Genomic DNA, 13,435 nt, shown 5'->3' with positions numbered 1-13,435 from the left:
ATGCGGATAAATAAAACACGTATTTTAGTTGGAAAGTGCGTGTGATTACTTTAAAACGCAGCAAATTTGTGATATGTGATATTGGAGGCAAACAGAGAAGAAAAAATAGGAAGAACATGAGTACATATTTTAAATGCGCCGCAAACTGAAATGAAAACTTTCTGCAATCACACGTATTTTCTTTGGAAAGTGCGTGTGATTTCTGTAAACACAGACACTCTCAGATAGATTTTTGGACCATAATCCCCTTTAGCAGGTCATTTTTTCCCAGTTGAAGGGGTTTTTGGAGAGGTTGAGGGTAATGGGGGTGTCGTATGCCGTGCAGATTGTAAAACCATTTAAGGAAAATTTGTGATAGGTGATATTGGAGCACATAGTACACGAACTGAAATTAAAACTGCAATCAGACGCATTTTCTTTGGAAAGTGTGTATGATTGCAGGAAACCCTGATACTCTGGGACACTTAAGGCATATTTGTGATATGTGATAGTTGAGACACAAAGAGAAGGAAGCACATGAAGAACATAGTTACACATTTTAGATGCGCTACATACTTAAATTAAAGTTACTGCAATCACACGCAGTTTGAAGTGGAAAGTGTGCATGTGATTGCTGACAATCCCCTTTAATGGGGCATTTTTTCCCCAACTAAAGGGGTTTTCAGTGAGTTTAAGTGTAATGTGGGTGTTGCACGATGTAAAGATGTAAGAGGAACTTCAGGTAAATCCTTCATATGTGATACTGAAGACCCACAGAGAAGAAAATAGAGGAAGAATGTGAATACATATTTTAAAAATGTCCTACGATCTCAAATGAAAACCTCACATGCATTTTCTTTGCTCCCTCGGACAGATTTGATTCAATTTTTGGGATAATGGGGAGAATAATAGGGACGTTGTATCCTGTATGAATTGTAAAGCCACTTAAGGCAAATTTGTGATATGTCATATTGGGCTGTTTAAATTAAATTGAGAACTCATCTGCAGTTTATGGGAAAGATTGACGCAAGTTGAACCTTGTGAACATTCCTACCATAAACAGGAATAGTAAACAATGCTTCAACAAGCAGAAATTCACCCTAACCCCAGCAAAAATTATAAAAGACATTGAAAAGTTAGATCTCCACATGAATCTCACGTCACTACGTGTGGACTCAAAACATCTTCTGATTTGCTCTTACGCCAAAACAACAATCCAGTTGACTCCAAACTTCAGCGGGGGCATCACGCTCAATTCATTAGGCCTGACAGGCTGTGACAATCCAGATTTAACAACTGTGGGTGGACTGGCAGTGGCGAGGCCAGACAAATGGACTGTGACACTATCTCTCTCTCTCCATCTGCAAGGCAGAGAGGAGAGCGCTGCATTCCAACTGCTCCCTACGCAGACATTTCCTCAGATCAAAGGCAGCTTTCACCACTGTGTCTTAATCAGAGGGAAACGTTAGACCGAGCTCACCGCTGGCCAGCGCCAGACAAGCAACGCTACACCACTTTACTCAGATGGCTTCAAACTTGGCTTTGAGCAGAAACCGTGTACGGAATCGCACATGACGGATACAATGTTGTACAAAATCCATCAGCGAGTCTCGCACAAGATGCACAATCTTCTTCTTTAAATAGAGCACTATCAGGCAATTCTTCTTTTTTTATCACAAACCTTTACAGTGAATCGCCTCTATGGCATGAGATGGGAAATAAAGTTGAGAACAATTGAGAAAACTTCTCGGGAGCTAAGTTTGAGATGAACTAATTTGTCTCCCTTCCTATAATTGGCTAGGAGGGCTCGGAAACTTCATAATGATGGCCTTCACCACAAAGGCCTTCCCCTGAGGATGTGGAGAAATCCACATATCAGCCAGACATTAACAGGCTAAGAGATTAGACTGAATTAGCCCCTCCACTTCTCTGTGGCTCCCCGGTGGACCAGTCTACTGTGACAAAAGACCCCAGGAGAAGGAGAGGATGAGCGAAGGAGGGAGGGAGGAGAAAAAAAAGCAGGGGGGTTTAAGAAGGGAGGTGAGGAGGGAGATATGGAAAAGGGTGGGAAAAGACGGAGGAAGAAATAGTGAGAGACCTGGCCCAGAGTTTGTCTCACAGTGACCTTGAGCAAGGCCAGGGGAGCGGAACAGCCCAATTACGACCTCCGCCCCATCCCCTGATCCCCTACCGGCCCCTCCGTCCCTCCACTTCACAGCCCCCCTAATGAAAGAGCTCAGGCCAGGGCAAATAATGAGCACTGAGGAGCGGAAAGACAGACACACAGACATATGTGTACACAGGCATTCACACATACAAACTTTGTCCTCAAGGAACCTTTCTGTAATTAGCCCAGAGGGGGCTACAGGAAGATTTTAAAGGCTTTCGCTTGTCTTCAAGTGTGTGACAACATGTCTCAGTGATGCTGAAGCAGGTGTATGTGAAAAAAGCACTCTAAGGAGAGGAAGTCCTGAGAGGAATCTCAGCAAAAGCCTCATTGTTAAATTGTGCAAAGGTGACAGATTTAAGGGATCTGACATCGCGACACAATAGTCCACCTCCATTTGATTGGTGTGTTTCTGCACGTCTCCCGTCAGAAGAGTCACAAGATGTTGTTTTACTTCCTTCACACACACACACACAGGCCACGCTGAGGGCACATCAGAACAGGTGTGTGAAGGAGTGTGTTTATGATAAGCAAGTCATGGGCCCACACGCCACCATTACATGCCTCATTTGCACAGATCACAACACAGCTGCCGAGTGACACCGGCTTTGATGTCACATGGCTGACCGTGCATATCACACTCACACGTAGGCGAAAGAGGATACGCAGCTGACGGGAAACACAAGAAACCTGCTTTGTCAGTGAAGACGGACGAAAAATTGAAACAAACATTTTTAGAAACAACAGTAACAGCGGAAAACCTTTAAAAATCGGATTGCATCATTGTTTTGAGTCAAGGATCGGACATTTTTTTAAACTACCTCTGCTCTCTGATCTAAACTCATTCAACATTCAATATTTAGCACCAGACAAGACTAAGTAAGGTGTATTTCATTCTGTCTGAAATGCTCTGTTTGCGCTCCTGTCTCTTTAAGGCCCTCCCCTCCTCCTCAATACCCAGTCTCCTCTGATTGGTCGGCTCACACACGACTGAGCCAGCACCGCTAGCAACAACAGAGCAGCTGTGCTAAATCGATTCTGTACGTGCCAAACTAGCCGAGCGGCATAAATGATGCAAATGCCTGACGTGATGACGTAGTGTGATGTCACGGAATCAAAGGCGGGACTAGTGACGAGGCGTTTCAGGAGCGGTGTTTTCTGTGGGAGAGAGGAGCTTCTGTTGGTGCAGACTTTGACCTTTTTGACTTTTAAGACCTTTTACATGCACAAAAACATATAAAACACTGAAGGATAGGGGAAAAAAAGAAGAGGCTGTGTCCCTGAAATGGCTGCGTATGACGTTTTACACATTTTCAATTTATGAATAAGACCCCTGAAGGAAAGGTTTGAAAAAACGTCATGACTTTATTTCCTCGTCTGGCCCTCCACATCCCTATTTGAGCAGAGCCAGACGCCCACTCCGGCTGCCATGACACTGATTAACCCTGTCATGTGTTGGCTGCATCTCCCTGCGCTGACCCTGGCAAAATGCCGCTGCTCGGCCTTGTTTTTCCAATTAACTTAGGGAATAAGAGCAGGGCCCTACTGGAAGGCTCGGGAGTACTGAAAAAGTGGCGATCAGACAACAAAAGAAAGGAGAGCACTCGTGTTGATTGGTGGAAAGATGGTTGGAATGGGCAGTTGTTATTCAGCATGTTGAGAGGTGAAAAGAAAAGTTTAAAGAAAGAGGTGTGAGGGAGGGCTGCAGAGAGGGAGGGACGACAGTTGGAGCATGAACAGTAGTCGGGAGGGAGGAGACGGAGGGAGCGTGTGAAGATATGGTGTATGAATCGAAAGGGTGGACAGAGAAGAGTTAGGAGAAATGGGGAGCTGGAGAGGAAAAGAGGTCTCAGGGGGGTGCGGAGTCCAGGTGTGAGGGGATTTGAGGAGGACAGGAGGGGAGACGGATGTTTCGGAGGAGTGCGATGCGCCTCCGTGCTTGCGAGAGAAAAAGCACGCGAGTGTCCGACGGTCCGCGTTCAGCTGCTCTCCGCAGGGTCGTGATCGTCTTAGCATCTGCCAGTGAGCATTAATCAACATGACGAAAGGAAGTAATCTGACAACGTGCAGCGTGTGTGCAGGAATGTTCACCCCGTGTGTGATGATGTGCGAGCCAGAGAAGTAGCGTCTTAGTTACACCTGATTTGAGATTTACATCAAAGCTGTACCGCAGGCTTCTCTGCATTACCAGAGTAAAAAAAAACTTCTCCTTCACTCCTCCGCTTTCCTTCGTGAGTTTATAATTCCTATTAACCCTCAAAGAAGACATCCTGCAAACAAGGCACAAGGCAGGACCGAGCTCCCGACATATGGAAGCCATTTCCCCTCACGTGGCCTCGCTTAAACCAGCCAGCGCCTCTTTAAGACATCGCATGTTTACACGGGGCGGTCTGTGGATTTTAAACTGTCGTCTTATTTCACCGGATGAATACACACTCGCCAAATGTAAATATGCCCCCAGATGATTTTAAGGTTTCATTCAGGGGTGTGTGTTCATGTAAACAGGCCTTGAGTCTTTGTTTGGAACAAGGTTATATCAACACTAATAATTTTTTTCTCGGTGAAGGCTGCAGTAGAAACACACAGTTTGCGGTAGAGGTTGATGACTTCACTTAGGACACAAGGTATCATTGTGGTGCGGCAGTTAAGACCCGGTGGTATTGACATAGCGGTCTGCTAAAACAGGAACCGTGCTTTGCAAAATACTTTTAGCTCAAGCATGAAATGGTCGCGCACCAAGTAAAATGAAAATTTCTTGATGTGTGCTCCGCCGACGGGTACAGGAAATTGCCGAGTCCAAATCCAATAATCCAGCAACTGTGCGTGTTCACAGACCATCGTGTTTTTTATCCAGAGCTGCTGATGTGGTCCAAGACTGAGATTTAAAAAAGGAAAAAAGTAAAAGACGAGAGTCACGATACCAATCAAGTCCAACTGAGGAAAGAATGAACACGATCCTTGGTGGCTTCACACACTCTGGGTTCATGACTTTCTCTCATGTGATCTCATGGGGAAGCAGACATAAACAAAGTGAAAAAACAAAACAAAAGCAGAAGGTTGATTGAGTCTGGATGATTGGGGAGATGCGGCCAACACTTTTTTTAAATTATTCGGTGAGAACTGGAGGTGAGATTTTAAGTTGCTGTCAACAGTAGTATGCTAGCTAACGTTAGCCTCAGGGGTTAGATGGCGGGACTTTTATCGTAGAAGGTTAATTAAAAGACAAGTGTGTAGGATTTAGTGGCATCTAGCAAAATGGTGGACTCCATGGAAGAAGACCCGTCCATAAAGGCTCATTCTAAGGCAATACAAACACAACGATCCTAAGTTTTAAATGACTATCCACTAATTAAAAGATAATTATGAATATTATATTATATTTCCACCAACAGATCCTACACAAGAAGAAGGAAGAAGAGGTAGTAGGGAAACAGAAGAGCTGCAGTTAAACCCATCTTTCATGACACGTTACACCTGTGGCCACAAGGGGCTGAGCGAGGTGGGAACTGAGGGTTTTGGAGGGAACTGGGATCAGTCACATCTTCTCCCGACCGAGGCTGACAGCATCACACACCGACTCCCCTTCCAACCTCACCTCACTCTCACCACCTCATAGAAACCTGGGGGCCCCCTCCACTCCCCACCTTCCCCTCAACCCCCTGACCCACCCAGCCACAGCACAGGGCTGCCACCGCTCTGAAAGCCTAAACCAGAGGGGAGGAAGAGAGGGGCTCCTGACAGCGGAAACAGAAGCACTTTAAAGCTCCAAACCCTTTCACTGAGATCAAAGGGCCACAGGAACAGAGCCAGCTGAGACCCAAGGAGAGAGGAAAGGGAGCTGAGACAAGAGAGAAGACAGACAGAGAGACTGAGAGACAGACACAAACAGAGGAAGGTAGGTGTGTTCTGAGTTCCTAATGATTCAATGGGAAAGTCTTCATTAGCTTCTGCCACCGACGCACATTCCAATGACTTCATTTTCCACATTAGTAATGACAATTACAGCAGCAGTTAAAACTGATTTCATATTCAGATCCAGCCGGCCTTCAGTCAAACCACCGGCCTCTGGGGGACGCCGCCACGCTAAAAGGTTAAAAATAAATTTGTTTTCCACCCAAAGCCAACAATTTCCTCCCCTGAATTGGAAATACTCCACAGCGGATCGTCATTTAATCACGTCTGCTTGTTAAGAAGCCAACTTTATCACCTACTCCTACTCTCTCAGCCGGCCAATCACAGTTCATGCGGTTCCCATGCGGTATCTCACATCGGCTAGGCTAATAACGTAGCTACAGCGGAAGTTACTGAAGATAGCATGCTAACCAGCTAGCCAGGGCGCGACCCAGTCCAAAGCTCCTGTGCTAGCGGTGTAAACGCTAACACATCCCTGGCGCCCTGAGCTCCCAGCTAGCTTGCATGGCTTACTAACCTAACTAGCTAAAGGCAGTTACAGATAGCAGTAGTTAGCAGTTACGCTAGCAATATTCGGCCCCCTTTTTGTTTTGAGTTTGAATTCCACAGGTGACGAACTCTTACATATTGCACCTTTAAAAGAGGCTTTTAGCTTTTTCGCTTTTCACTGTAGGCAGCAGACGTTTTAAAGAACCTTCTGTAAAACATGGTTGATGCAGTTGTTATATTTTAGGCTTTCACCCTCTTAGTACAAATCAAAATAAGTCAGCAGGGGTTGTAGTCTTGCTTAAGGTCACTCTAACAGATCAGATGTTGCAGAGATCTGAACCATGGCTGCAGCCTTCATATCTGAAATCAGCATTTTGCAATCTCTAAGAAATCACTTGGTAAATTTCAGTGATAAATGAAGGCCAGGACTGTTCCTCTAGCCTTTCCTACGAGCACTGACAGTCTGAATGTCCTCCTCTCTGCTTTTTTTTCTCCTTCTGGCTGGGCAGAGCAGACCGCGGGCCTGGCATGGCACGTTGAAGGTTGCCAGGCGTTCAGGGTAACTATGTCCCCCCCGGAGCTGCCAGGGCTCTGTGTGACCCCCTGACATCAAAGGCCTGGGTGGGTTCAGGGGGTGGGGATGGCTTTCTATTCATGGTCACATCAAGCAGGATTCCCTCTCTGTGGGACACCTCTGGAGGCGTGCCAGACATTCCCATACACTGCACCGTCAGTTCACACACACACACACACACACACACACTCTCTAGCTGTCCAGTTGAATACACAGCGCTCTCCCTCAGTTCCTCCGTCTCCTCCCCCTGTGTGTTTCAGTCGCACTCACATTGTCTACATATAAGCAGCCAGAAACGCACACTTGTCCTACCAGAATGATGTGCAGTACATCCCTGTCGGCACGTATCACTTCCACGCCACTGGGCTGATAACATATGTTTATCCACAGGAGCCGGCGAGTGTGACAGGCTCAAGTCATAACAAACGGGTGCAGGTGTCAGAGGAACTGGTTACAACCGCCGCCGAAGGTGTGTCACACGTGAAAAATGCCTTTCTTTCAACGTCACTGGAGCATTAATCAAAACCATCGAGATCACATCTTTTCAGCACTCGCGCCTGTTTTGAAATTAGGACCCGTGATCGCCCTTTTTGAAAAGTTTACGTTGGGCTTTGCCACGCAGCGGGGAGTTTCTTTTTGTTTTTTCGGAAAACCACTTTTTCCACATCGCAATCAAATGTAATTTCAGCCATCGAGATAAGAATGTCTAGGAAAACAAATCGACAGGGCATATAGCAAGAAAATGAAAACATGAAAGTGAAATTACACAAAATGAGCCGGGCCTTTTTTTCTCCTGTAATTTCAAGGCGGCTGGAATCGGGGGGGGGGGAAAGAAAGGTTTTCTTGTTCTCTTTTGGTCCTTTCCCATGCTTGATTTTGCCCTTTTATAAATAGAACAATCGTTTTTTTTTGCATGAAGCATTCCTCCTTCATCTCAAAATTACTTGATGGTTGCTTTCTTTTTTAGAGCGAGCACAGGTGGAATTATTGCCTCTCTTGGTGAGTGTTTTCACTTCCTCTGGCATGCCCCGGGCTAGAGAGAAGACAGGAGGGGACTCCTGGGTGTTGAAGTGTTAAACTTCTGAAAACAGGGAGGAAGCACATCTATCTTCCCTTTTCCTCTCAAGTAATGTCTCGATGGCCCTGACGCCTTTTTACACAAAAGCTCAGCTGACGCCTGCAGCCAAACAGGGTTCAGGTTCCACACCCCGACAAGTCAGGTAATGAGGGTGTGTGTGCACAGCCCATCTCAGGTGAGGAGAGCGAGTGTGGCCCAGGGCTGCGAGGAGCGGCGTGGATCCCCCTCAATTCAACCGCGTCACGCTGGGCTGCTGAAATGAGCAGCCGCACGGATGGGCCCGAGCAAATCACAAACAATACACAGCGCTACAAGACAGCAGAGACACACTGCTGGAGATGGTTAATCCTTCAGACAGAGATCTGAGGTAGAACAACAGAAAAAGAAAGGGAGGGAGGAAGGGAGGGAGGGAGAGCTGAGACGCAGAGGGGGGAGTACAGGAGCATCAGGTACAAGACACAAAAATATATGTTTCCTTCTCAGCGCTGAAAATCCTCCTTTTCAGACCGAAATCCATCACGTTTTCCTAATACATACTTCTTGTGGAGGGAGAAAATCTGGACAGAAGAAAGGCAAGTGCTGGTGGGGAAGTGAACGGACACAGCCTACTTTATTCTCCCCATTTCATCCATCTTGTTGGACTAATAAAATGTCAAGTGGAGTTCCTTGATATTTAATCATGAAGGGGGGGCTGAGAGTGCGTGGCGGTGCCAAGCTCAGGCTCGCTGAAGCTTTGGGGAGGCTTAAACACAGTCCTGTATTAAATACCCAGAGGAGGATGTTTCACAAACCTGCTACATGAGTGACACAAAACTGATATGAATGGGGAGGGAATTCCTAATAAGCCTGCGTCAGGAAACTTTTTCTCTGACTTTGGCTCCAGGAACAAGTCTCCCAGCTTTATTTTAATCCCTTTAAATAAACCTTAAAATCACTGCATGTGTCCCAAAAAAAAAAAATGATGGACATGCAATAAAACGCTTGCTGCATTCTTACAGTTGCGGTCATCTTGCAGCTGTTTGTGCAGCTCCCGCCGGACAAACTTCCCGAGCTGACACCCTCCTCCTCCAAAAAAAAAAATATGAAGAGAGAAGCAGCGAAGGATTCTGTTTTCCAAACTCCAAACGACATTATTAGATGAAACTATTCTCTATCAGATGTAACGGACACCGCCATCTGATAAGGGAGATAACGAAGGGCTGAGAGAAAGGAAATCGCTTTATGTGATATGAATTAATTTTCATTGGTCGGGAGAGTGTAAGAGGAGTGAAACATTCTGAGATTTGGAAGATACACGAGAGGAGGTGCAGAAGCTTTAAAGGGAGGAGATGGACTCATTTCCTCCAACATTAAAGCTGTAAGTGGTCTTTAGGCATTTTTAAACACGCGGCAACATTTCATATCGTCGCATTTAGTAAATCAAACACCGAAGGAGGGATGGAGGCGAAGGAGAAAGAAGGAGAGGGAGGAAAAGGAAGGAAGGAAGGGAGGGACAGATGGAGGGAGGATGGAAAATGAGGAGAGTTGGAGAGGATTTATGACCCTGTTCCCCTGGTCTCGTTACTTGCTGTAACTGGCCCCCAGAGTGGGATCGCAGGGTCTGGAGCCCAGAGATCAGAGTAATGGAAATTCCACATTTCTGCACTGCTACAGCATGACGTCTGTAGGGCACAGGCTGAAAAAAGGAAAGAAAAAAAAAAAGCTCTCAATCCTTTCTAAACTCGATTATTGTACATCAGGAGAAAGAGCGAAATATTTCCTTAAAGGCTTGTTTATGAAATCTGTGAGGAGAAGCAGACGTCAGGACAGCCACGTGAGGCGGCGTGCTGCTAGTATCTTGACAGTCACTGCCGCTCTCTAATCGCTCGCCGCCAATGAGAGGAGGGTCTCTTACAAAGCCAATTAAGAAGCGGCACGGCTCATAAAAGTGACAGTCCGCCACACCCATCAAGCAAGTTACCACCAAAGCCACTAAAGGCTTCTTACTTATGGGCTCTTTATGAATGTAATACATCATAGAAATTAAATGTTGCTTAAGGTTTGAAGAATGTGAGGGTGGGAGGCGCTCTCTGGGCTCACAGTGAGTTTGTGTACACATGTAGACATAAAAGTCAGAAGAAAACTCTTCTTTTAAACAATTAAAATGCATTTATTGTTATGGTAAGAGAAAAGATTCTGGTGATCCATTTTCCAAGTCTGATCTAAATCGTTTTCTGTCCCGTGTTTATTACTTAAGAACAGGTGAAGTTCTTCTTCTGAATCTTTTCAAGTTCCCTTAATTGACTGACTTCCTGCACAAGTTGTCTCCCATGCCCTGCTTGGATTGGTGATAACAGCATGAACAGAGATTCATATTGTACATTTATTTTCAAAATTCTACTTTTATTTAAAAAACATCTGGCGGGCCAAATCAAATCTTATGGTGGCCCTGCTGTGGTTCACGGGCCCCACGTTGGGCAGCCCTGATTTAAAACAAACACATTTTGGCACCAAGCATTCAACCCAGAGTCAATCATTTGGTTTTATAAGTGTTGCTGTGCATTATATTTCGGGATTAGAAAATTTAATGAAAAGACATAAAATGAATCTATTAATTGTTTCAGTCATTTTTCAAGCGTAAGTTTTAAATACTGTCCGGTTCCACCACCTCCTCCTTTTCTTTTTGTGTTCTGGACTGACTGTCGAATTTAATAAAACCATTATGAATACATCAGCTTTGGGAAATTGTAATAGGAATACACACAGCTGACATTTTATAGACAAAACAATTAATCGAGAATATAATAGGAAGATTAAAGGTGCACTACGTAGTTTTGGAAAAGAAACGCAAACTCGTAAATGCAACATTTACATTATTAATAAGGATGAATAAGGTAATATTACACACTGAAATATTTATTTGATTTGCGGCATTTCCTTAACTAAACAGACAAGCTGTCCTCAGAGGGCAACAAGGTCCCCAGAACACTGTCTGAAGCCAGAACGGTGGCTTCTTAGAGCGGTCCTGCAGATATAAATGAAGTAGATCAGTATGAAATTATGTTGTCCTGTAATGCCAGTTGGTTTATTCTGTTTTTTCAGCAGAAAAATAAAAAAGAATGACGATTTCTTCCCCCAAAATGACATAGTGCACCTTTAACTTACAATTAACATAATCATTAATTGCAGCTGTATTTATCATGCATATTATAATTATTTAAATGTTGCGATGAAACAATTATTTTGCACACTATACATCATTAAACGTCTGAGATGAAAGATTTGAACAGCACTGTAAGCGAGGACTAAAAATCATATTTATTTAAATGGAGTTTGGCTTGATTCAGATTTGAGGAGGAAAATGAAAAAAAAAATGCAGTGAAATAAATAAAGTGATGCTCGCACAACACTGACGGGGAAGAATTTGAAATGTGTGTGTAAGCACGGATGAACAAGCGCACACACACACACACACACTCACACACACACATTAGCGCAGAGCTGTTGGCACCTGCCTGTTATCTCTTCCCCTCAGACCTGGTTTTCCATTGTGCTCCATGGGAGAGCTACAAATTGAGATCTCAAACATGAAGAGGGGGGCAAATGACTCGTGTATAGAAAATCAAATCCACTAATGTGTTACATGTGCAAATTCACAGGCCTCGTATTAGAGATTAATGTAGCCCTCTTTTATCAGAAGTGTACCTTTTTCTTTTTTTTTTCCTGAGACATTTATAATGGAGCCTAAAATTAAATTCAGGCGAGGGCTAACAGTGGAGACAATGTGGAGGAAATATTTGATTTGATTAGCATGAATTAAAGTGTGACGCAAAGGAATTCTTTCTGCCGTTAAGACATATTAAATCACTCATAAACCATTTAGGAAAAAAGCATTAAAACATTAAAAACGCACGTGATATTAAGGGGACAAATATAAATATACACGCAGCAGCAGCAGGAGCAGCTTCAGCGCAGGTAATCCTAGCCTGGTAAGTAGAGTTTTGGAGCATGTCTTAACAGATCTCCACGGGTAATGACTCAACCCTAAAACCTTTACAGGCCTTGTCAAATATCTGCTCTGCCAAACTCTTTTTTTTTTTCTCCTCCCCCTCCAACCTGCTGGATCCATCGCTCTCAAAATACGCAGGTGCCTTCAAAAATAGCACGGCCCTGAATAGAAAAAAAAAAAAAAAGACTACACTGGCCATTTAGGGTGTATTACAAAAAAAATAGATATACTGTAACTTCAATCTGCCCACATTTCTGCTTAGGCATTTATCTCCTTTCTCTCTAAATCCTGAAATTGCCTCAGAAAAAAAAAAGAAGAAGAAGAAGAAGAGGGGGGGGAGAGAGATACTTTCCCCTTTTCGCACATTTTCACAGAGTGGTGCACAACTTTCTTTCTTTCTTCCCGTTTTTTTTTTTTTCTCCAGTGAAAATTGAAGAGGCTTTATGTCAAATGCGGCTAAAGCCAGCCTCTCCATATCAAACAACGCAGCGCGAAAATTACTGTGGCGATGATAAGGCTGCCAGATAGAGTGGGAGAGGAGAGGCGAGGGGGGAGGAAAAAAAAGAAGAAAAAAAAAAACTGAAAGGAAGTGACTCTACTCAATTATACTGCAAAATTGGTATGACTGAATATTTTTCATTCAGGTGACTGATAGTATCAGTGAAACTGCAATGCAGATAAATAAAGGAGCCTTCTGTCAAGAATAAACACCATTAATCATGAAGCCAGCTACTGCGTGACCGCCTGTCCCCCTGACTTACTCCATAGAGGAAGTATTAAAGAGAGGTGGGGTGAGAGACGGAGGGGGAGGAGGGGGAAACCAGTGACTGCACCGGAGAAGGGGTGACCTATGAAGTCACACAGAATGGGTTTTGGACAGTCAGAGAGGAGGATGAAAAAGTGGCCTACGTCTCTCTGCCTGACAGCAGCCATATCTGGACAGAAATTATCAGATGAGATTATGAAATAATCATCAATTCTTTATGTAATTTATGGCTCCACTTCACATTCTGGTTTAGTCTAGACCATATTCAAATGCAAATATTTGAAGCAAAGCATCAAGCTGGCTGTGATTTTTGTTCGTTTTTACTACAAAGAATCGGAAAAAATGCTGCAAATAACGGTCGTGTTGCAGAAAATATACACAGGGTTAGTACAGCTTCGTATCAAGCACTTTTCAAGCACTCTCAAGGTACCTAAACTGACAATTTCCAGACTCTTGAAGCCTTTATATCACATCTAAATTGT

At 44.2% G+C, this 13,435-nt stretch overlaps 1 protein-coding gene across 1 annotated transcript in view; it reads right to left on the bottom strand.

Moving 5' to 3' along the window:
- Positions 1-13,435, bottom strand: part of gli3 (GLI family zinc finger 3) — a 101,715-nt gene that overhangs the window by 26,787 nt on the left and 61,493 nt on the right. The gene's annotated exons all lie outside the window — the stretch shown is intronic.

The sequence above is a fragment of the Pagrus major genome, chromosome 19 (assembly GCF_040436345.1).
Source record: "Pagrus major chromosome 19, Pma_NU_1.0".
NCBI classification, from domain to species: domain Eukaryota; kingdom Metazoa; phylum Chordata; class Actinopteri; order Spariformes; family Sparidae; genus Pagrus; species Pagrus major.
Note: the sequence above shows the minus strand (reverse complement) of the source record. Positions and strands in the feature narration are given on the sequence as shown.